Below are 24,338 nucleotides of genomic sequence, written 5' to 3'. Positions count from 1 at the left end.
GAATCATCATGGATGTCCAAAATAATGTTTCGTCTTTAATTAGCATAATTAATTATACATTGTATATCAATATGGATTATGATTGTGTATAGACACCTAATTTTAGAGTGTATTTTGTATTTGACGGTGATTACTTTATTATTCATGTATTTCATATATGTATTTATATTTCCCATGTCGCTGTGTTTCGTGGCTTAATATCTTGCTTAAATGCACATTTTTGGCTTTTTTCTATTCTTCGGGTATAATTGCCTTGCTAGGCAATTGTTTTCATATCTGCCCTTTTGTTGCCAACACTGACCATGGTGCCTTTTTTTTTTGTTGTTGTTGTTGCTGCACTGATGTGCGTATGCTCGGTTTTGGTTTCCGCCCCTTATTTTTCAGCGCTCCTGTTGTCACTCACCCAGTTGTGGAGTATGCGGGGCCCCGTGTCGTTTCCTCAACTTGCGGTGAAGTGCACAGTGAGCGCTGTGGTATTCGGCGTAAAACCTGTATTATTGTCTGTATTTTATCATGGCGGTGGTTTCACTTCTGGTGTGGGGTATTTGTACTTCCGCCGGTTAGATCACCTTCTCTCATTGCCAGTTCTAATGATGGCGGTTTTCCTCATCGGCTTTCATCTGCACACGCGCGGTCCGGCCCCGCCTCCAATTGCTCCGCGCTTTTTCCCCGCATTGCGTACATTACTACAGATGGGGCTTTTTTGTGCGCATTCCCCAGTATGTGGTCTAGTGTGGGGAATGCGGTAGTTTTTTTTTTTTCCCTCCATTACTTGAATCCACCACTACTATTTGATTAGTGGTTTTGGCAGGCATCGTGGTCACCATGGCAACGTAGCCATTTCCTGCTTTTCAGGTGTTGTGTATTTCCATCGCCCATTACTACTTAAACCAGTCAGGGACACCACTTACTATGTCCCCTGAGGAAGGATAATATCCGAAACGTGCGTTGGGGTGTGTGCACACATCCCAGGAACCCCCACATTGGTGCCATCCACAAGGAAGGTATTAGTTTTTGATATGTTTATTGTCTATTCTTAGTGCTGATACATCATGTTGCTCTGATTTTCAGAGCATTACTCACTCTGCTAGTTGTGTGAAGATTCCCCTTTTGGGCACCCTCTCTTATACCGCCATATCGTGACGGGGAGATTTATTCATATCTATACATATATTTTTTGTGCTGTGTGGTTTTTACCATTGTCATTTTTTTGGTTTCATATATTGCATGTCATCTCTTGGCCTGATGGCTTTTTTGTCCCTAATTATTATGTATTAATAAAGTATTTTTCACTTTTATATGCATATTGGACTGTTTTGGTCGTTTTTCTTGGCTTTTTTGCCATGTCTTTTTACTAGCCACAAAATTTTGCACAGTCACACGTCTGGACCCCGTGAGCGTCATAGGCTATGTTGTGAGGTGAAATTTTAAACCCGCACTTTCCAATTCACCAATTTTGCCCCTATCTACATAATGGGGAAAAAGTGAAAGGAAAAGTGTTGGAGGCAAATTGACAGCTGCCAGATGTGAACAAGGGGGACTTAAAGAATGAGAGCGATGGCGCCAAAGAGTATATACTGTACAGTTGCTACGGTGGGGCCCCGACATGGGATACTCACCACAGACGGGGATATGAACACGCACACAAAATGCGCCACACACTACCACGTGCTTGAACACATATACCACCCTCAGCACACATTTCACCACACATACACCAACCTCGCCACATAAAAGTCGAAACACAAAAGTCGCCGCTCAAAACTCGCCACGCGCAAAACTCGCCACATGCAAAACTAGGCTCACGCAAAACTCGCCACACGTGCAAAACTCACCTCATGGGAAAACTCGCCACACGCAAAACTTGCACCCGTGGAAAAATTGCTGCATGCACAAAAGTTGCAACACATGCAAAAGTTGCCTCACACAAAACTTGCACATACTCAAAAGGCACCACACATAAAACTCGCCACGCGCTAAACTCGCCATGTGCAAAACTTGCTGCACACAACTTACTACACTAACCTGTCACATGCAACTCGACACACAAAAAGTTGCTACACGCATGTCGCAACACAAAACTCATCTCACAAAAGTCGCTACATGCATGTCGCCACACGCAACTCAACACACACAACTTGACACACGAAACTCACCCTAGAGCACACACAAGTCTGGTATTATCCTTCAAAAATAAAAATCTGATAAATAAGCAGACAAACTACAAGAGCAACAAATATACCATATAGGAAATACGCCAGCTGTCAGTCATATGACCTGTCTATTATGTGTATGTGTGAGCTAATATATACTGCCAAAGGGAGGGCTTCCTGTTGGCTGGGGATTTATCAGGCTGCCAATTTAGCTTACAAATACTGAGGTAAAAATACTGACCAAATAACGTGTGAACGAGGTCTAATACAGGAGGAGATGTCATACAGATATATACTATGTACAGGGGAGATAACACACAGGTATATACTATATACAGGAGAGATGACACACAAGTATATACTATATAGAGGAGGAGATGACATACAGCTGCATGACATGCAGCTACAGCCACAAAATTTTGCACAGTCACACGTCTGGACACCGAGAGCGTCATAGGCTATGTTGTGAGGCGAAATTTTAACCCTGCGCGTTCCAATTCACCAAACAATTTTGCCCCTATCTACATAATGGGGAAAAAGCGAAAGCAAAAGTGTTGGAGGCAAATTGATAGCTGCCAGATGTGAACAAGGGGGACTTAAAGAGTGAGAGCGATGGCGCCAAAGAGTATATACCGTACAGTTGCTAAGGTGGGGCCCCGACATGGGATACTCACCACAGACCGGGATATGAACACACACACAAAATGTGCCACACACTACCATGTGCTTGAACACATATACCACCCTCAGCACACATTTCACCACACATACACCAACTTCGCCACATAAAAGTCGAAACAAAAAAGTTGCCGCTCAAAACTCGCCACATGCAAATGTAGGCTCATGCAAAACTCGCCACACGTGCAAAACTCACCTCATGGAAAACTCGCCTCACGCAAAACTTGCACATGCGGAAAAATTACCACATGCACAAAGGTTGCAACACATGCAAAAGTTGCCTCACACAAAACTTGCACATACTCAAAACGCACCACACATAAAACTCGCCACGCGCAAAACTCGCCATGCGCAAAACTTGCTGCACACAACTTGCTACACTAACCTGTCACATGCAACTCGACACACAAAAAGTTGCTACACGCATGTCGCCACACAAAACTCATCTCACAAAAGTCACTACATGCATGCAACTCAACACACACAACTTGACACATGAAACTCGCCCTAAAACACACGCAAGTCTGGTATTATCCTTCAAAAATAAAAATCTGATTAATAAGCAGACATACTACAAGATCAACAAATGTACCATATAGGAAATACGCCAGCTGTCAGTCACATGACCTGTCTATTATGTGTATGCGTGAGCTAATATATACAGCCAGGCGGAGGGCTTCCTGTTGGCTGGGGATTTATCAGGCTGCCAATTTAGCTTTCAAATACTGAGGTAAAAATACTGACCAAATAACATGTGAATGTGGTCTAATACAGGAGGAGATGACATACAGATATATTCTATATACAGGGGAGATGACACACAGATATATACTATATACAGGAGAGATGACACACAGGTATATACTATATACAGGAGATGACACACAGATATACTATATACAGGAGGAGATGACACACAGGTATATACTATATACAGGAGATGACATACAGGTATATACTATATACAGGAGGAGATGACATACAGGTATATAGTATATCAGAAGAGATGACATACAGGTATATACTATATACAGGAAGAGATGACACATAGGTATATACAATATACAGGAGGAGATGACATACAGCAGGTATATACTATTTACAGGGGAGATGACATACAGGTATATACTATATACAGGAGATGACATACAGGTGTATACTATATATAAGGGAGATGGCAAACATGTATATACTGAGGGGAAAATGAGAGGTGTGAGGTGAAAATGAAAAGGTGTGAGTGCAAAATGAGAGGAGTGAGGGAAAATACTTGAGTGACCGGAAAATAACAGATGTGAGGTCGAAATGACAAGTTTTAGGGGGGAATGAGAGGAGTGAGGGAGAAATGAGAGGTGTGAGGGAGAAAATGAGAGGTGTAAGGGAGAAAATGAGAGATGTGAGGGGGAAAATGAGAGGCGTGATGGGAAAATAAGAGAAGTGAGGTGCTATAACTAACCACAGATATTTACTATGCCCAGGCAATGCCGGGCTCTTCAGCTAGTCTCTGTATAAAAGACAAAGCGAAATAGCTTTCACTCCATAGACAGCAAAATACCAGAGCAATCTCTGTGCAGATATAGAGCCATCAGAGTGCTGATAGATAAAAGGAAAAAAGAGGTTGGGTAGTCCTTTATTGTAAAAACCGTTTTGAATGCCCCCAATTGGCTGAATAAAAAAAAAAAGCAGCATGCTCAGATTAGCCCTGTTCCTCTGCTCTGAGTGCTTTGCCCCACCCCCAATGATCTTGTGACATTTTTTCTATCACTAGCACTACCACTCCCCCTCCCCCGCCGACCCCCTGGGACAATGACTCGAGTATAAGCCGGGGGAACTTTCAGCCTAAAAAATGGGCTGAAAATCTCGGCTTATGCTTGAGTATATTACGGTATACGGTATTTACAATCCAGTTTGTTCAGTAATGCATCTGCTTAGCAACCGCACTGATCACGAGACCTAGAACCTGATTTGCTGAACGAGCATCTGAGCATTAAAAACTCCAGACTGTAGGCCCCCAGTCCCCAACATTATTATTTAAATCAAAAACTTTCAATTACAGCAATTCATATTTGTAAAACTTTGTTTTTCAGTTCCACACTAGGTACATATCCATGAAATGACTATTACACTTCTCTTAATAGACTGCACTTTATCATTTTCTACACTAGAGGTCATTGTAGTCTTGATATTATACCCCCTGGTCTGTGAAACCCACTGAACTATATTTCTGCTGTCACAAATAAGTAAATGGAGAATATATAATACTAGATGGTGGCCCGATTCTAACGCTAAATCTAAAACTGTGTCAGAACCACTGCTCCCAGTAAACTTAAGGTACCTTCACACAACTTTCCAACGAGAACGACAGCGATCCGTGACGTTGTAGCGTCCTGGATAGCGATCTCGTTGTGTTTGACACGCAGCAGCGATCAGGATCCCGCTGTGACATCGCTGGTCGTTGCTGAAAGTCTGGAACTTTATTTGGTCGTCAGGTCGGCGTGATTCGTCATGTTTGACAGCAAAAGCAACGATGCCTGCAATGGTTTTCAATGGAGCGAACAACCAGTGAGAACGATAAGTACGCCACTGGATCGCTCCTGCATCGTTCTGGTGTTGCAGTTGTTTGACGTCTCCTAGCGACCTAAACAGCGACGCTGCAGCGATCGGCTTGTTGTCTATATCACTGCAGCGTTGCTAAATGTGACGGTACCTTAAGTGATGCATCGTTGGATTCAGGGTCTCTTTGCCTGTATCAGGCTGCTCTCAGATGAGGTAGCAAAAACCTGCTAACAGATTCCCTTTAAACATGTTATGAGGGCTGAATAACAGGAGCAGTATGGTTTACTGCTTTTTACAAGCGTCATATAAATTAGTAAAATAATTGGCTTGATTGGTTTTGATTAGATGCTTCTGTTAGTTCTTATTGTATTCTTATCGTAACATGTATTATCAGTAGAAGTTAGTCAACATACCTAATTTTGCACAATATTAAGTAATAAAATTAATATAAAATAACCATAATGTGTTAGTATTCATATTTAGCAGAATGCTTGGCCCTCCACAACATTCACTGTCTCTCGAGTGGACCTTCGGGAAAATGAATTGCCCACTCATAATCTAAGGCATTTAACGAATACCGTCTTCATTCTTGGTGGTTTTGAGCAATTAAGTGCAGCCTCCCTGGTGATTTATGGCATATATAAGGTTAGAGAAGAATTTCCATAAAAAAAAAAAGGTTGTGGTGTACCCACTGGATATGCTGTACATGCATCACAGATGTGGGTCCCACTCCTGGCACCCTCACTTATCAGAAGAGGTGATAATTGACTGTTCTTTGACTCAGTTGCGTTTTCCCCTTGAAATCGCTGGACAGGTGACCACCTGCAAGGGGAGAGCTCCGTTCTCACAGACTTTCCCTGTGGAGAAACCAGTATGTTCCCCCAAGTAGTGAGTTCAGCCAGCACATAGTTAATACTACAGGCTGTAAATTCATGCTGTTTGGTTAATCTTTCAAATCTATCTACGGTTTAATGTGCATTTACACCACCTATTAATTTGCGACTCTGCCAGAAATGTGTATCACAATTTGAACGCATTGTGTCGCACATTAAGTAACATCCCTGTCCACGATGAGCCTTTTTTTCCAATGAGGTCATGCCCCCAAGTTGGACACATCATAAAGACTGTCTAAAACACATTATAAACATGGAGCAAGTAATGAAAGACAGTTTCTTGATGGAAATTGCAACAGAATTCGGGCACATTCAGGTTGATGAATATTCCCATTCCCCACTGTCTATAGTTAAACTTAGGGGGAGAAGAAGTAAAGGGACAAAAAAAATCTGACGTTTATTTGCCCTTTATAAAAGAGGCTATGACAGATTCTAATATCTGGAGATTATGTAGAATTCCAGGGAATTCCAAGCAAGTGCAGGAAGCTTGACCTTTTTTTCTGCAATACAGCTTTCTGCGATGGTGAAGATGTTCATGTCATCTAACTGCAATTACTAACATGTGTTAATGACGTTATACGTTTATATTCAGCCCTGGATCTTTTGGGAAAATTAGTTATGTTTTTTTCCACACTTATCTGGTATCCATGTAAAATACTGATTTTAGAGCAAAAAAAAAAAGGAGGATTCACAGAGTTGTTCTATATAGGGCGACACTTCACATTTGTACCTAAGATTAGTTTAAATCTAATGAAACTTTCAGGGCACACCTAAAATTGTTATATACTGTATATGTACAGCAAAGTGCTGTGTTTCTCAAAATTAAGCAGCCTGTTGTTCCCACTTAAAAAAAAAAAAAACGCTTCTAGGGGAGTTTTGCAGTCAGAAAACACAGAATACCCCTCAAGCCTCACTCTCTGCAGAGTTCTGAGAGAAAATATAAATTTACAGAAATAGCCAAGGGGGAGACATGGTGAACTTTGAACCATCTTATATACCCTGGAAATACAGTATTATATGGCGCCATTGAAATCAATGAGCTGTCAATTGAAATGCACAGACTTATTGGTTCTATCAGAGAAACATTTTTTATAGTTAAAGGGGTATTCCCATCTCCAAGATCCTATCCCAAAATGTAATAGGTGTAATAATATTATCAAATACCTCCAATTAGAAATGTAGTATAGTTTTCTGATTTCCTCATGTGCAGGTATTATATCCCCCCCCTATTTACCCACAAATTTTGAAGTAAATAAAGTGAAGCTCAAACTAAAATATATATAAAATGCACTTTATTCAACAAAGTTAAAATAAGAAAGGATGCAAGGACAAAAAAACGAGGGAACTAAATCCAAAGTGTGCACAAAAATGCAGTGATAGTAAAAAAGGCTGAAAATCTACATATATTCAGATGTAATTATCAAAATGCCCCTAGCTTGTAATGAAAAGTGCATTAGTGCCAAAAGGGTTAATAGCCAAATAGTCTGAATGTGAAGATCAGCCCTAAAGAGAAACCTGCCACGGAAGGACTATATAATTATATACTAAGCCCTCAAGAAACCCCTAACAAAGACATAACACAGTGACTACCCAGAATCATAAGGTTAAACTGCGGGATGACGGGTTTTAAAATCAATTGATGTTCTACACCTTCCAGGCAGTGCTGCTGTGCCACACGATGGAGTCTCTCTGCCCTGACGCGCATTTCGCTTCGCTTCTCTTACCTGTATGGTGCGCAAAAAATGCCCATCAAGCCAAACGAACTTGTGGGAGGGGCTTCTGGAAGCATGGGGTGAAATTTCTCCAAATTACCTCAGCAAATTAACTGCTAGAATGATAAAGGTCTGCAATACTGTAATTGCTGCAAAGGGAGCATTCTTTGACGAAAGCAAAGTTTGAAAGAGAAAATTATTATTTCAAATAAAAATCTTTTTTTCCAACCTTCTCAATGTCTGGACTAGATTTTCAATTAATTTGGCAACTCATTTGATTAATAAAAGTAAGTTATCATGGAAAACACAAAATTGTCTGGGTGACCCTAAACTTTTGAACCGTAGTGGTCTAGAAATCCAAACACATTTATATAGTCATCTTAAACTTGAGTTCTCATAGTCAATTTCCATTTAAATTCAGATGCATTTAAACTGGCCGAAAATTGGAATCAAAGCGTTTCTATGAATGGTTGTTTCCTAATTATTGGCCTAATCACCTGATAAAGAAACAAAACGCTTGTTCCATACAGCAAAAAAGCCGTATACTCCAACATATTCTGAATTGACAGTCTTTTAGCCTCATTTGAATCAGTGAGGAACAATGGCTAGAAGTATACTCATTATCTGACTTCTCAAGCTAATTGAATTAGTTGTGTCCAGGCTCGGTCTGGCCCACAGGAAAACATGAGAATCCTCTGGTGGGCCCCCATGTAAGGGCCACAGGACCAGGAGGCGGGGGTGGTGGAACAGGTGATTAGTGATGTGAATGCTACTAATTTTTTTAACAGTTTGCTTGGCCCTCTACAATTCATCAAATTGATTTTTTTCAGCAAAGGGATTTTGATATTTAAGGATAATTTAATTCTACTCAAGTTCACTCATCTGTAATATCTATGATTAATCCCAAAAATCAAAAAAGCTTGGTCAGTAGAATATGATACCATAAAGGTTTCCAGGCCAATATACTGTAAATAAATCACTGTTTTGTCCTTGGTTTTCATCAGATAAATGGACATCCAGTGTATTAGAGCAGATGTGTAGACAAAGCCAAATTCTCTCCAGAGGGAGGATGTGTGGGATGTTTCTAGAACTGTTGTCATGGAAGTGCATGATATTTCCATAACAGATTTTTCCCACGTTTGAATATAGCCAAGTTCCTTTTTCCTGCATCAAAATGAGTCTACATGAAGGATCAAGTACAGAACTGAAATTTACATATATATTATACCAGCTCCAAGTCTGTCCTTGTTACATATCCATATCTAAATATACAGCCTATGTATTTAATCAATAGGGATGAGCCAGATTTTAAATATAAGTGGATCGTGAGAAGGCGAAAAGATCTATAATAGCTTACAGCACAAGATAATAGATGATTATGTTACTGACTAGATGGTTCAAGTAAAGAAGCTGCGGAGACACCATCACGTGTTTCTCGACGTAAGCAGTGAATAGCCAGGCCTTTCCCCGGGAAGGAACAACCACGGGAAGGGCAGCATCCTATGAAGGAAAGCCACCTATGCCAAGCATGGTATCCATCCACAGACAGCTGTTTCGGGGTTTTTGCCCCTCATCAGTGTGGAGTAGGAATCTGGCTATTAGGAGCAGTGCCTAGTAAAAACGCTATAAAGGCACAGATAAGGGATGGGGGCAGTGTTCTGGAATCACTGCGTTGAGAAACACGTGATGGTGTCTCCGCGGTGTTGGATGTTTTGGTCTCCCCGAGGCCAATCATCTGTGCCTTTATAGCATTTTTACTAGGCACTGCTCCTAATAGCCAGATTCCTACTCCACACTGATGAGGGGCAAAAACCCCGAAACAGCTGTCTGTGGATGGATACCATGCTTGGCATAGGTGGCTTTCCTTCATAGGATGCTGCCCTTCCCGTGGTTGTTCCTTCCCGGGGAAAGGCCTGGCTATTCACTGCTTGCGTCAAGAAACACGTGATGGTGTCTCCGCAGCTTCTTTACTTGCATCTGCATATTTCCCATAAGGGATGGGGGCAGTGTTCTGGAATCACTGCGTTGAGAAACACGTGATGGTGTCTCCGCGGTGTTGGATGTTTTGGTCTCCCCGAGGCCAATCATCTGTGCCTTTATACTGACTAGATGGTGGCCCGATTCTAAAGCATCGGGTATTCTAGAATATGTATGTAGTTTATTTATGAAGTTTTCCGAATAATGCAATTTATACACAGGATTCGGCTGGCCGGGTATATTGCCCAGCGACGTATATTGCCCAGCCACGTATATTGCCCAGCCACGTATATTGCACAGCCACGTAGTATATAGCACAACCCATGTAGTATATAACACAGCCACGTAGTATATAGCACAGCCCACGTAGTATATAGCACAGCCCATGTAGTATATAACACAGCCACGAAGTATATTGCCCAGCCACGTAATATATTGCACAGCCACGTAGTATATAACACAGCCTTACGAGATGATGGCGTAGCGGTCTCGCTCACTTGCTCATATCACCCACATCTTAAAAACCTCTCCATAATCCAACTTTTTCTTACCTGTGAAACTGCAAAAACTGTCACTCTTATTCATTTTTGTCTGGTCTATTGCAACTCTCTATTGATTGGTCTCCTTCTTACCAAACTTTCTCCTCTCCTATCTGTCTTGAATGCAGCAGCTAGAATTGTGTTTTTGGCTAGCCGCTACAGCAATGCCTCCACTTTTTGCCAGTAATTGCACTGGTTACAAATCCACTACAGAGTACAATATAATCTTATCACTGTTACCCACAAAGCTCTCGACAGTTCTGCACCACCATACATCTCCCTCATCTCTATCACCCTACTCATTCTCTCTTTTCTGCAACTGATCTAAGACTAACGACATCCAGATTCCAAGCCTCCCACTTACATCTCAAAGACTTCTCTCGTGCTGTGCCAGTTTTCTGGAATGCACTACCCAGGAATCTCCAATTAATACCTAACCCCCACATTTTAAGCGTGCTTTAAAAATACATTTCTTTAGACAAGCCTATTACCTCAGTTCACTAATCTAACTTTTTTCCTATTCCCCCTTTCAAATTTTTCCTCATAATTTGGTCTCCACATCTTCCATGCATCCAATTGCACATGATAACCATATTTGGCTCATGCAACTTTATATGAAAATTTCTATTTATTAAAATGTTGGCTGAACCATGCATGACAAGCACATTCTACCTATTCTGTCCCATGCCCCACTATCTCCTTATTGATTGTAAGCTTGCGATAAGGGACCCTCATTCCTCCTGTAGCTGTTGAACTATGTGTCACTTTTTAATGTCTTTATTGTGTGTACGTTAGGGATGAGCGAATGTGCCCGGATGTTATCCAAGTATCTTCAGCGTGCTCGAATAGTATGTTTGAGTCCCAGTGGCTGTCTAACAGCCACAACACATGCGGGGATTGCCAAACAAACAGGCCATCCCTGAATGTGTTGCAGCTGTCTAACAGCTAAGAAACTTGCAGCCGTTGGGACTTGAACATATTATTCGAGCACTCCCAAGCTTGCTCAAATAACACGTTATCCGTGCACGTTCACTCACCACTACTGTACATGTCCCCACTCAGTTGTAAAGTGCTGAGGAATATGTTGTCTCTATATAAATAGCATTATTTTTATTAATACACCTACATGTTTGCTGATGCAATCAGTTCCGTTAATCGTACTGGCGTGCGTGTGATTGAAATAGATAATTTTGAAAAGGCTCACTTATCATAAATAAATATTACTAAGTGCAAAGGTAATTTAAGGAGGATCGCTTATCTAAAATGAATTATTACCAGATATAAAGCAATTTTTCAATCACATTGATACGAACCTGTTGGAGTTAATATCTTAGATTCAAGGTTGCCGTGCTCCATCTACTCATGCGTTATTCTGAGTGCTGTGATTGGAGCGCTCTGACAGTCCATATCTGGCATCTCTGCCAATAACAGGATTCTACTAGAATTTCTTCTTCTGATCAAATCGCAGGTCAGCGGTACCAAACTATGGTACCTGTACTTTTCAAATAATCTAATATAAAAAAATTCCTCTCTTTTATCTGTTGATATTTATTTATAGAATTTCATATATTTCTATGTCACATGATCCAGTTATTAACCCCTGCCAACATACTGTTTTACCACTTTATATTATACACCAGTTGTTTTTATTTTTGTCTATCATTTTATCTGAGGAAGGGGATTCTCTCTGAAACTTGTTATTGTTACACAGGAAGAACCTCATTAACCCTAAGCATAGAAAGTGTTTTTTGGGTTATCCACATAATCACATTTTTTGCCATTTTGGATATCTGTCTGTTTATCAACCCCAGCAACAGGATGTAGAGGTATTGTTGTCCTCTATCTTCCTATTGTTTATTTCCCAAGTAGATACTTGTAGCGCTGATGTCTCTGCATACTGCCCCTCTTCCCCCACAGAGACGCCACTTTACTCAGCCCGTCCCGCACTTCCTCCTTCCTATGCCTCTGCTGATGGCCGTGGGTGCACACTGCAAGAAGATCCCCAGGCACTATGCCTTTGGCATGCGCTCCCTCCATCTTAAAGGAGCCATGCGTGCCACCCTAAAGTGTGCCCAGCCAATAGCTATCTGTCACCTGCTGAGCAGCGTTGTTAGTTAGCCCTATGTATACTTGCTAGTTGTCAGGTCCCCAGTACCCATCAATCAGTCTACCTGCCCCATTCCTGTCTGCCCGTACTTGCTCGCCTATCTCAGTTTCTGCCTGTCCAGTCCACACCTGCCATTGCTCATTTGTACATCAGCTGATCCAGTCCACACTTGCCAGTGCTCATCTGTAGGTCAACCGGTCCCTGTCTGTATCCGTGGTTCCTTTGTTCTTACAGTGCCTGCCGGCATCTACTGTTCCTTCGGGCTGTCCATGCTTCCTGTCTCTAGTGGCTTAGCTGCCATCTACCCAAGGTCTTGGTGCAGTACCTGGTTCCACATCCTTAGTTTTTCTTCGGATCACAGTATCATCAGCCGCCGTGTATCCGAGGTTGGGTTTGGTGAGGCACCTAGTTACATTCTTCCAAGCTTTCCTTGAGCCTCGGCATAATGGTTCCACCACCCAGCCCATTACATTACATTTTTAGCATCTTTTATTATTATTCTTTTTATTTACATTGTAACATCTCTTTTCACTACCATTGATCTTGCTTTCATTTATACTCTATGCACCTGTATCCTTTTATTTTTGTCATATACAGTTATATGAAAAAGTTTGGGCACCCCTATTAATCTTAAGCTTAATGTTTTATAAACATTGTTTTTATTGCAACAGCTATTTCAGTTTCATATATCTAATAACTGTTGGACAAAGTAATGTTTCTGCCTTGAAATGAGGTTTATTGTACTAACAGAAAATGTGCAATCTGCATTCAAACAAAATTTGACAGGTGCATAAGTATGGGCACCCCACCAGAAAAGTGACATTAATATTTAGTAGATCCTCCTTTTGCAAAAATAACAGCCTCTAGTCGCTTCCTGTAGCTTTTAATGAGTTCCTGGATCCTGGATGAAGGTATTTTTGACCATTCCTCTTTACAAAACAATTCCAGTTCAGTTAAGTTTGATGGTCGCCGAGCATGGACAGCCCTCTTCAAATGATCCCACAGATGTTCAATGATATTCAGGTCTGGGGACTGGTATGGCCATTCCAGAACAGTGCAATTGTTCCTCTGAATGCCTAAGTAGATTTGGAGCGGTGTTTTGGATCATAGTCTTGCTGAAAGATCCATCCCCTGCGTAACTTCAGCTTTGTCACTGATTCATGAACATTATTGTCAAGAATCTGCTGATACTGAGAGGAATCCATGCGTCCCTCAACTATAACAAGATTCCCGGTGCCGACATTGGCCACACAGCCCCAAAGCATGATGGAACCTCCACCAAATTTTACTGTGGGTGGCAAGTGTTTTTCTTGGAATGCTGTGTTTTTTGGCCGCCATGCATAACGCCTTTTTGTATGACCAAACAATTCAATCTTGGTTTCATCAGTCCACAGGACCTTCTTCCAAAAAGAAATTGGCTTCTCCAAATGTGCTTTTGCATACCTCAGCCGACTCTGTTTGTGGCGTGCTTGCAGAAATGGCATCTTTCGCATCAGTCTCCCATACAGCTTCTCCTTGTGCAAAGTGTGTTGTATAGTTGACCGATGCACAGTGACACCATCTGCAGCAAGTTGATGCTGCAGCTCTCTGGAGGAGGTCTGAGGATTGTCCTTGACTGATCTCACCATTCTTCTTCTCTGCCTTTCTGATGTTTTTCTTGGCCTGCCACTTCTGGCCTTAACAAGAACTGTACCTGTGTTCTTCCATTTCCTTACTATGTTCCTCACAGTGGAAATTGACAGGTTAAATCTCTGAGACAGCTTTTTGTATCCTTCCCCTGAACATCTATGTTGAATAATCTTTGTTTTCAGATCATTAGACAGTTGTTTTGAGGAGCCCATGATGCCACTCTTCAGAGGAGATTCAAACAGGAGAACAACTTGCAAGTGGCCACTTTAAGTAGCTTTTCTCATGATTGCATACACCTGGCTATGAAGTTCAAAGCTCAATGAGGTTAGAAAACCAAAAAAGTGCTTTACTAAGTCAGTAAAAAGTAGGTAGGAGTATTTAAAACAAGAAAATGATAAGGGTGCCCATACTTATGCACCTGTCAAATTTTTTTTGAATGCAGATTGCACATTTTCTATTAGTACAATAAACCTCATTTCAAGGTGGAAACATTACTGTGTCCAACAGTTATTAGATATATGAAACTGAGATAGCTGTTGCAAAAAAAAAACAATTTTTATAAAACATTAAGCTTAAGATTAATAGGGGTGCCCAAACTTTTTCATATAACTGTATAATCCTGTGTCTGGAAGCATTTATTTATTTACAAGATGAAAAACGTTGGTGGGATCAATCGATGTTTTAATATGTGTAGTAGTCTGCTGACACACCTAAGAGCAGATGTCAGGCAAAAGAAGGATCCAACATGTTTTCGCACGCACAATTTTTATATTAGAAATATTGTGTCCATATCTCTTATTGTACTATATGTAACCTCGTGCGTAAGATCTTGTCTTTTCATTTTAGTCAAAAACTCCCTAAGTTTGCATGTGTTGTTGATGGGAAGTATCCTCCCTCTTTGCCATTGTTTCAGATGTATTTTCCTTTTTTTTCATGATGTCCTTATTCCTTATAATCAAGGTCATAAAAGAACTTCCTTTGCTAAACTAATAATATATGTAGCCTTTCTTCTTAATAATGCAGGATATCCGCTAAACAGTTGGATCACTAATTTAGAAACCAAATGCAGCTGAATACAGCAGTTCACTAAGTCATGGTGAGATTTATAATTTGCCTCAATAGCACTTTTTACATGCTGCTGTCAGAAATTGACGTTGGCTATTAGACAGGAAGCTCAGCTCTGACTTCGTCTCTTAGGCAAAGATGTCGGCTGTGTAATATAGCCGGCATCTACCTCATGTGGAACAGGCACAGTTCCTGTGCCGCCTACACACTTGCATACCCTTACCCAGGATGTAAATTGCAGAAAGGGGCTAAAGGGTTGTCCCGCCTTATTTTACAAGTCTACAGTCACTCTATGTGACCGCAGACTTCTGAATCCTCACAGTGCACAGTGACTCTCTGATGCATGTGGCAGGCACCTTGACCAGTCAGGACGTGACTGCATTTATGAAAATCACATACTTGTGTATGTGATTTTCATAAATGCAGTCACGTCCTGACTGGATGTGCGCAGCCTTCCTCAATGCAAGTGTATTGAGCAGGCCAGACACAGTCTAGTCGAAATGTGGCCAAAAGTATGCAAATTTTAGCATTTTAAACAGGCTACATCATGTAATAATAGCTAGAGAGTTGAATATAATACTCTTTTTATTTTTTGATTTCTCATTTTTATTGCCGAGATATTACCTTCTAAACTTTATATGGTAATTTTCACTAAAATCAAGGGAGCATTAGCAGAGATTCTTCTCTGGAGGAGTTCACATTTTCCTCTGCATGACATTGACAAATCATAAACAGTTGGTGTCATGCAGGGAATAAAAGAACTTCCCAAGAAAAGGTCAGTACCAGCTTTCTCTTTGTTAGACATAAGGTACCTTCACACATAACGATATCGTTAACGATATCGTTGCAACGTCACGCTTTTTGTGACGTAGCAACGATCCCGCTAACGATCCTCGTTATGTGTGAAAGCGACCAACGATCAGGCCCCTGCTGGGAGATCGTTGGTCATTGGGGAATGATCAGGACCTTTTTTTGGTTGCTGATCACCTGCTGTCATCGCTGGATCGGCGTGTGTGACGCCAATCCAGCGATGTGTTCACTTGTAACCAGGGTAAATATTGGTTTACTAAGCGCAGGGATATTTACCCTGGTTACCATTGTAAAAGTTAAAAAAAAAAAAACAGTACATACTCACATTCTGATGTCTGTCACGTCCCCCGCCGTCAGCTTCCCTGCACTAACTGTCAGCGCCGGCCGTAAAGCAGAGCACAGCGGTGACGTCACCGCTGTGCTCTGCTTTACGACCGGCGCTGACACAGTCAGTGCGGGAAGCTGACGGCGGGGGACGTGACAGACATCGGAATGTGAGTATGTACTGTTTTGTTTTTTTTACTTTTACAATGGTAACAAGGATAAATATCGGGTTACTAAGCGCGGCCCTGCACTTAGTAACCCGATGTTTACCCTGGTTACCCGGGGACTTCGGCATCGTTGAAGACAGTTTCAACGATGCCAAAGTCGTTCCCCTGATCGTTGGTCGCTGGAAAGAGCTGTCTGTGTGACAGCTCCCCAGCGACCACACAACGGCTTACCAACGATCACGGCCAGGTCGTATCGCTGGTCGTGATCATTGGTTAGTCGTTTAGTGTAACGGTACCCATACTGACAGTCTTGCTTTCCTCAGTAATTTCATAACCAACATCTACTATGATTACAAGCTACTCCCCATCTCCCAACACTAACTGCTGTGAGATGAGAGCTGTAAAGGACACTTGACTTTTGTGACACTTGACTCTACTCTACTCAACCACTCCTTAAAGGGAATCTGGCACCTACTTTTTCGTATAAAAGCTGCGGCCACCGCCTTTAGGGGCTTAACTACAGCATTCTGTAATGCTGTAGATAAGCCCACGATGTAACAAGAAAGATAAGAAAAACAAGTTGGATTATACTCACCTGGGGGGGGCGGCCCGGTGCGGTCCGGTCCGATGGGTGTCACGGTCCGGGTCCGGCATCTCCCATCTTCATGCGATGACATCTTCCTTGCTTCCTGTCGTGGCTCCTGCGCAGGCGTACCTTTTCTGCCCTGTTGAAGGCAGCGCAAAGTACTGCAGTGCGCAGGTACTGGGCTTCTCGGACCTTTCCCGGCGCCTGCGCACTGCAGTACTTTGCTTTGCCCTCAACAGGGCAGATAAAGAACACCTGTTCAGCAGCAAGGCTGGAATTGAACAGGTGTTCTTTGCGAAGGATGTATAAATCAAGCTGCATACAAGGTTATTCTGGAAAAACAGTTGATTCCTTCTGCTCAGGAAATGTGCCCGAACTCTGAGGACTGGTTTTTCCAGCAGGACAATGCGCCATGCCACACAGCTAGGTCAATCAAAGTGTGGATGAAGGACCACCACATCAAATTCCTACCATGGCCAGCCCAATCTCCAGACCTGAACCGCATTGAAAATCTCTGGAATGTAATCAAGAGGAAGATGGATAGTTACAAGCCATCAAACAAAGAAAAACTGTTTAAATTTTTGTACCAGGAGTGGCATAAGGTCACCCAAAAGCAGTGTGAAAGACTGGTGGAAAGCATGCCAAGACGCATGAAAGCTGTGATTAAAAATCATGGTTATTCCACAAATTATTGATTTCTGAATTCTTTGCGAGTTAAAACATTAGCATTGTTGTTTCTAAATTATAATGAACTTTTTTTTTTTTTGCATTATTTGAGGTCTCCAAGCAATGCATTTTTTTGGTATTTTGACCATTTTTCATTTTCAGAAAATAAATAGAAAATGTATTGCTTGGAGCTTTGGAGACATGTTGTCAGTAGTTTTTAGAATAAAAGAACTATTTACATTTTGCTCAAAAATATACCTACAAAGAGAAAATCTGACAAAATTAAAATTTTGCTGTATGTATACGTATATTTGTGTGTGTGTGTGTGTATATATATATATATATATATTTATATATATATATATATATATATATATATACAGTAGAGACCGAAAGTTTGGACACACCTTCTCATTTAAAGATTTTTCTGTATTTTCATGACTATGAAAATTGTACATCAAAACTATAAATTAACACATGTGGGATTATATACTTAACAAAAAAAATGTGAAACAACTGAAATTATGTCTTATATTCTAGGTTCTTCAAAGTAGCCACCTTTTGCTTTGATGACTGCTTTGCACACTCTTGGCATTCTCTTGATGAGCTTCAAGGTAGTCTGGTGGATACACAGCTGATAGTCCTACTGAATAGACTGTTAGAATTTGTATTATGGCAAAAAAAAAGCAGCTAAGTAAAGAAAAACAAGTGGCCACCATTACTTTAAGAAATGAAGGTCCGTCAGTCCGAAAAATTGGGAAAACTTTGAAAGTGTCCCCAAGTGCAGTGGCAAAAACCATCAAGCGCTACAAAGAAACTGGCTCACATGAGGACCGCCGCAGGAAAGGAAGACCAAGAGTCACCTCTGCTCCTGAGGATAAGTTTATCCGAGTCACCAGCCTCAGAAATCGCAGGTTAACAGCAGCTCAGATAAGAGACCAGGTGAATTTTCACACAGAGTTCTAGCAGCAGACACATCCCTACAACAACTGTTAAGAGGAGACTTTGTGCAGCAGGCCTTCATGGTAAAATAGCTGCTAGAAAGCCACTGCTAAGGACAGGCAACAAGCAGAAGAGACTTGTTTGGGCTAAAGAACACAAGGAATGGACATTAGACCAGTGGAAATCTGTGCTTTGGTCTGATGAGTCCAAAATTGAGATCTTTGGTTCCAACCACCGTGTCTTTGTGCGACGCAGAAAATGTGAATGGATGGACTCTACATGCCTGGTTCCCACCGTGAAGCATGGAGGAGGAGGTGTTATGGTGTGGGGGTGCTTTGCTGGTGAGACTGTTGGGGATTTATTCAAAATTGAAGGCATACTGAACCAGCATGGCTACCACAGCATCTTGCAGCGGCATGCTATTCCATCCGGTTTGCGTTTAGTTGGACCATCATTTATTTTTCAACAGGACATTGACCCTAAACACACCTCCAGGCTGTGTAAGGGCTATTTGATCAAGAAGAAGAGGGATGGGGTGCTAAGCCAGATGACCTGGCCTCCACAGTCACCAGACCTGAACCCAATCGAGATGGTTTGGGGTGAGCTGGACCGCAGAGTGAAGGCAAAAGGGCCAACAAGTGCTAATCATCTCTGGGAACTCCTTCAATATTGTTGGAAAACCATTTCTGGTGACTACCTCTTGAAGCTCATCAAGAGAATGCCAAGAGTGTGCAAAAGCAGTCATCAAAGCAAAAGGTGGCTACTTTGAAATTATGTCTTATATTCTAGGTTCTTCAGTTGTTTCACACTTTTTTGTTATGTGTATAATTCCACATGTGTTAAATCATAGTTTTGATGCCTTCGGTGTGAATGTACTATTTTCATAGTCATGAAAATACAGAAAAACCTTTAAATGAGAAGGTGTGTCCAAACTTTTGGTCTGTACTGTATATATATATATATATATATATATATATATATATATATATATATTGCCGAAAATACAATGTAAATGTGTCATCTTTAACTCAATCCCTTTTAGAGATAATTTCATCTTCAACTTGCTTAACTGATAACAATAACAGTATTTTTTTTACCAGGGGTGCCCAAACTTTAAATGCCATTGTATCTAGATTAGGAATCACTGACAGTACTTCCTCCAGTCGGCTCTGCTATTCAGGCAAGAATCTGGAGTTCCTCCATAAATGGGGGATTTCAGTTCCAGTGCCAAGGAAAATTGGTAATAAAAATAATGTACTAATATGTTAAAATGCCTCTCAAAGCATTTTAAGAACATACAAGGAGAACACTGTGTAAAATAAATTATATCTTGGTACCGTGTTAGCCAGTAGATAGAAAAATATTTAGAATTGAGAGTCTTCAGTGGTTGATACCTTGTAATGGCCAACTGAAAAGATGGTAATAAATTGCAAGCTTTCGAGAATACATACGTCTCTTCATCAGACAAAGACTAAAACAAATTCTGAAGAATCACATATTTATGCACAACATAGTATAGAAGAAAAAAAAAGGGGAAAAAAACCATGGATAAGCCAGGTGACATGAAGCAGAATTACCATGGGTGATAAACAGTTACGTCCATAAATATTGGGCCAATTCTTAGATAAGGATTGTTTTATTGTCCTGTGATTAGGGTCTTTGTTGTGGTGACCCTTCATGGTCTGAGGGGCAAGTTCCTTAGTTGATGTAAAAAGACATAAATCCGTGTGACACATTCATTCCTGCACTGAGAGTGTCAAAGGTCGTCATCAGTTTATATTCCCAGACTCTCCTGTCTTTCTGGGATTTGAAATTCCCCTTTAGCACAAGTAATTTCATGTCCATAATGTTATGATTTGGGAGACAAAAATGTATTGCCACAGGTATATCCATTCTTTTTTCTCTTATTGTATGGCGATGGGAGTTCATCCTTGTTCTCAGTTTCTGCCATGTCTCCCCACATACAGACCCCCAGTTGGACTATACCAGGTACTTTCAGCTGCGTCACATCTAATGTGGTGTATCTAATTATATGTACTAAATGTCCAACTGGGGGTCTGTATGTGGGGGAGACAGGGCAGAAACTGAGATCAAGGATGAACTCCCATCGCCATACAATAAGAGAAAAAAGAATGGATATACCTGTGGCAATACATTTTTGTCTCCTAAATCATAACATTATGGACATGAAATTACTTGTGCTAACGGGGAATTTCAAATCCCAGAAAGACAGGAGAGTCTGGGAATATAAACTGATGACCACCTTTGACACTCTAAATGCAGGAATGAATGTGTCACACGGATTTATGTCTTTTTACATCAACTAAGGAACTTGCCCCTCAGACCATGAAGGGTCACCACAACAGAGACCCTAATCACAGGACAATAAAACAATCCTTATCTAAGAATTGGCCCAATATTTATGGACGTAACTGTTTATCACCCATGGTAATTCTGCTTCATGTCACCTGGCTTATCCATGTTTTTTTTTTTCCTTTTTTTTTCTTCTATACTATGTTGTGCATAAATATGTGATTCTTCAGAATTTGTTTTAGTCTTTGCCTGATGAAGAGACGCATGTAGTCTCGAAAGCTTGCAATTTATTACCATCTTTTCAGTTGGCCATTAAAAGGTATCAACCACTGAAGACTCTCAATTCTAAATATTTTTTTAAAATAAATTAAAAATAAGTAAAACTAGTAAAATAAAATAGAAAAATACATAAAGAAACACAAAAGTAAAATAAGTCACTGCCAGTCTAAATCATTGTTTCTATTTCTTCCTGTATAAAAAATTGTGCAATATATATATTAATCATTATTTTTATCATATATTATTATTAGCGATGAGAAAATAGCTTTGGATAGTCCGATGCCGCAGCTGCATGTGTCGCGGCTAGGGTTGAGCGAAACGGGTCGTTCATTTTCAAAAGTCGCCGACTTTTGGCAAAGTCGGGTTTCATGAAACCCGATCCGACCCCTGTGCGGGGTCGGCCATGCGGTACGCGACTTTCGCGCCAAAGTCGCGTTTCAATAACGCGAAAAGCGCCATTTCTCAGCCAATGAAGGTAAACGCAGAGTGTGGGCAGCGTGATGACATAGGTCCTGGTCCCCACCATCTTAGAGAAGGGCATTGCAGTGATTGGCTTGCTGTCTGCGGCGTCACAGGGGCTATAAAGGGGCGTTCCCGCCGACCGCCATGTTACTGCTGCTGATCTGAGCTTAGGGAGAGGTTGCTGCCGCTTCGTCAGAAGCAGGGATAGCGTTAGGCAGGGTCCATTAACCACCAAACCGCTTGTGCTGTAGCGATTTCCACTGTCCAGCACCACCTTCGGTGTGCAGGGACAGTGGAAGCTACTTTTTTTTTTTTTTTTCCTCAGCGCTGTAGCTCATTGGGCTGCCCTAGAAGGCTCCCTGATAGCTGCATTGCTGTGTGTACGCCGCTGTGCAAACCAACTGCTTTTTTCAAAGCACAAATCCTCTTGTTCCTTCCTTTCTGCACAGCTATCTTGTTTGTTTGTCCACACTTTTTATTTAATTTGTGCATCAGTCCACTCCTTATTGCTGCCTGCCATACCTGGCTGAGATTACTGCAGGGAGATAGTAATTGAAGGACAGTTCCTTTTTTTTTTTTTTTTTTTGTGGGAGATTAAGATTGGCATTTCTGCTAGAGTGCCATCCCTGTCTGTGCCATCTCTCACTCAGTAGGCCATAGAAAGCCTATTTATTTTTTTGCTTGATTTGGGTTCTAAAATCTACCTGAAAAAATCACTACATCAATCAGCGGGAGAAAAATATTGGCCTCAAGGCTTGTGTGCCACTCCTGACTCCTGTGTGTGCCATCTCTCAGTCAGTGGGCCATAGAAAGCCTATTTATTTTTTTGCTTGATTTGGGTTCCAAAATCTACCTGAAAAAATCACTACATCAATCAGTGGGAGAAAAATATTGGCCTCAGGGCTTGTGTGCCACTCCTGACTCCTGTGTGCATCATCACTCACTCAGTGGGCCATAGAAAGCCTATTTTTTTTTTGCTTGATTTGGGTTCTAAATTCTACCTGAAAAAATCAATAAATCAATCAGTGGGAGATTAATATTGGCCTTTGGGCTTGTGTGCCAGTCCTAAGCGTGCCATCTCTCTCACAAATAGTGGGCCATAGAAAGCCTATTTTTTTTTTTTTTTTTGGTTTTATAATTTCTCCCTGAAAAAAAAAAGGGAAATTAATATTGGCCTTTGGGCTTGTGTGCCAGTCCTAAGCGTGCCATCTCTCTCTCTCAGATAGTGGGCCATAGAAAGCCTATTTATTATTTTTTTTATTGGGCTTATAAATTTTCCCTGAAAAAAAAAAAAGTGGGAGATTAATATTGGCCTCTGGGCTTGTGTGCCAGTCCTGAGCGTGCCATCTCTCTCACAAATAGTGGGCCATAGAAAGCCTATTTATTTTTTTGGTTGATTTGGGTTCTAAATTCTACCTGAAAAAATCAATAAATCAATCAGTGGGAGATTAATATTGCCCTTTCTGCTTGTGTGCCAGTCTTGACTCCTGGGTGTGCCATCTCTCTCTCTCTCTCCAATTGTGGGCCATAGAATGCCTATTATTATTTTAGCTTGATTTGGGTTCTAAAATCTACCTTAAAAAAATCACTACATCAATCATTGGGAGAACAATATTGCCCTTTCTGCTTGTGTGCCACTCCTGACTCCTGTGTGTGTCATCTCTCACTCAGTGGGCCATAGAAAGCCTATTTTTGTTTTATTTGTTTTCTAAATTCTCCCTGAAAAAATCATTTTATTTTATTTGGTTTCTAAATTCTTCCTGAAAAAATCATTTTTTATTATTATTTTTTTTTTCTAAAGTCTCCCTGAAAAAAAAAAAAAATCAAATCAGTGGGAGATTAGTATTTACATTTGTGCTTCAGTGACAGTCCTGCGTGTGTGGCATCTCTCTCATTTGTTGCCACCAAAAACAGAGTGTGTAACATTGTGCCTGATTTTCGTTGTGGTCTCACCCACCTGTAAAGGGGTAGCTAAATCATACTGAAGTTATAGCTCACCGTGTAAGTTGTTTGACAGCAACAAATACCGTTAGTTTGGTTACGTTTTTAAAACAATGAGGAAGTCTGGTGGAAGAGGTCGTGGCCGGGGGCGTTCATTGTCAGCTGGTAATGAGGGTAGTGGTAGTGGTGGAGCATCAGGTGGTCGTGGGAAAAAAAATATTGCACCTAAGTCTGGAGCTGTGGAGCCAGGTTCGTCGTCTGGCTACACAAGGCCTCGAACGCTCCCTTTTCTGGGAGTAGGAAAACCGCTTTTAAAGCCGGAGCAGCAAGAGCAAGTTTTGGCTTATCTTGCTGACTCAGCCTCTAGCTCTTTTGCCTCCTCTCGTGAAACTGGTAAATGTAAAAGCAGCGCGTCGTTAGTGGATGTTCACGGTCAGGGACAAGTCGCTTCCTTGTCCTCTTCAGCAAAAACAACAACAGAGAAGAATGCAGCAGGCGACACAACGGGTTACTCCATGGAGCTCTTTACACATACCGTCCCT

The 24,338-nt window shown here is 41.2% G+C and overlaps 1 protein-coding gene across 1 annotated transcript in view; it reads left to right on the top strand.

The window, feature by feature from the left end:
* LOC138674521 (store-operated calcium entry regulator STIMATE-like) overlaps window positions 1-24,338 on the top strand; it is a 123,701-nt gene that overhangs the window by 14,478 nt on the left and 84,885 nt on the right. The window lies entirely within an intron of this gene.

Source organism: Ranitomeya imitator, chromosome 4, assembly GCF_032444005.1.
Source record: "Ranitomeya imitator isolate aRanImi1 chromosome 4, aRanImi1.pri, whole genome shotgun sequence".
NCBI classification, from domain to species: domain Eukaryota; kingdom Metazoa; phylum Chordata; class Amphibia; order Anura; family Dendrobatidae; genus Ranitomeya; species Ranitomeya imitator.
The sequence above is the reverse complement of the archived record's forward strand: the minus strand, read 5'-3'. Positions and strand labels throughout refer to the sequence as shown.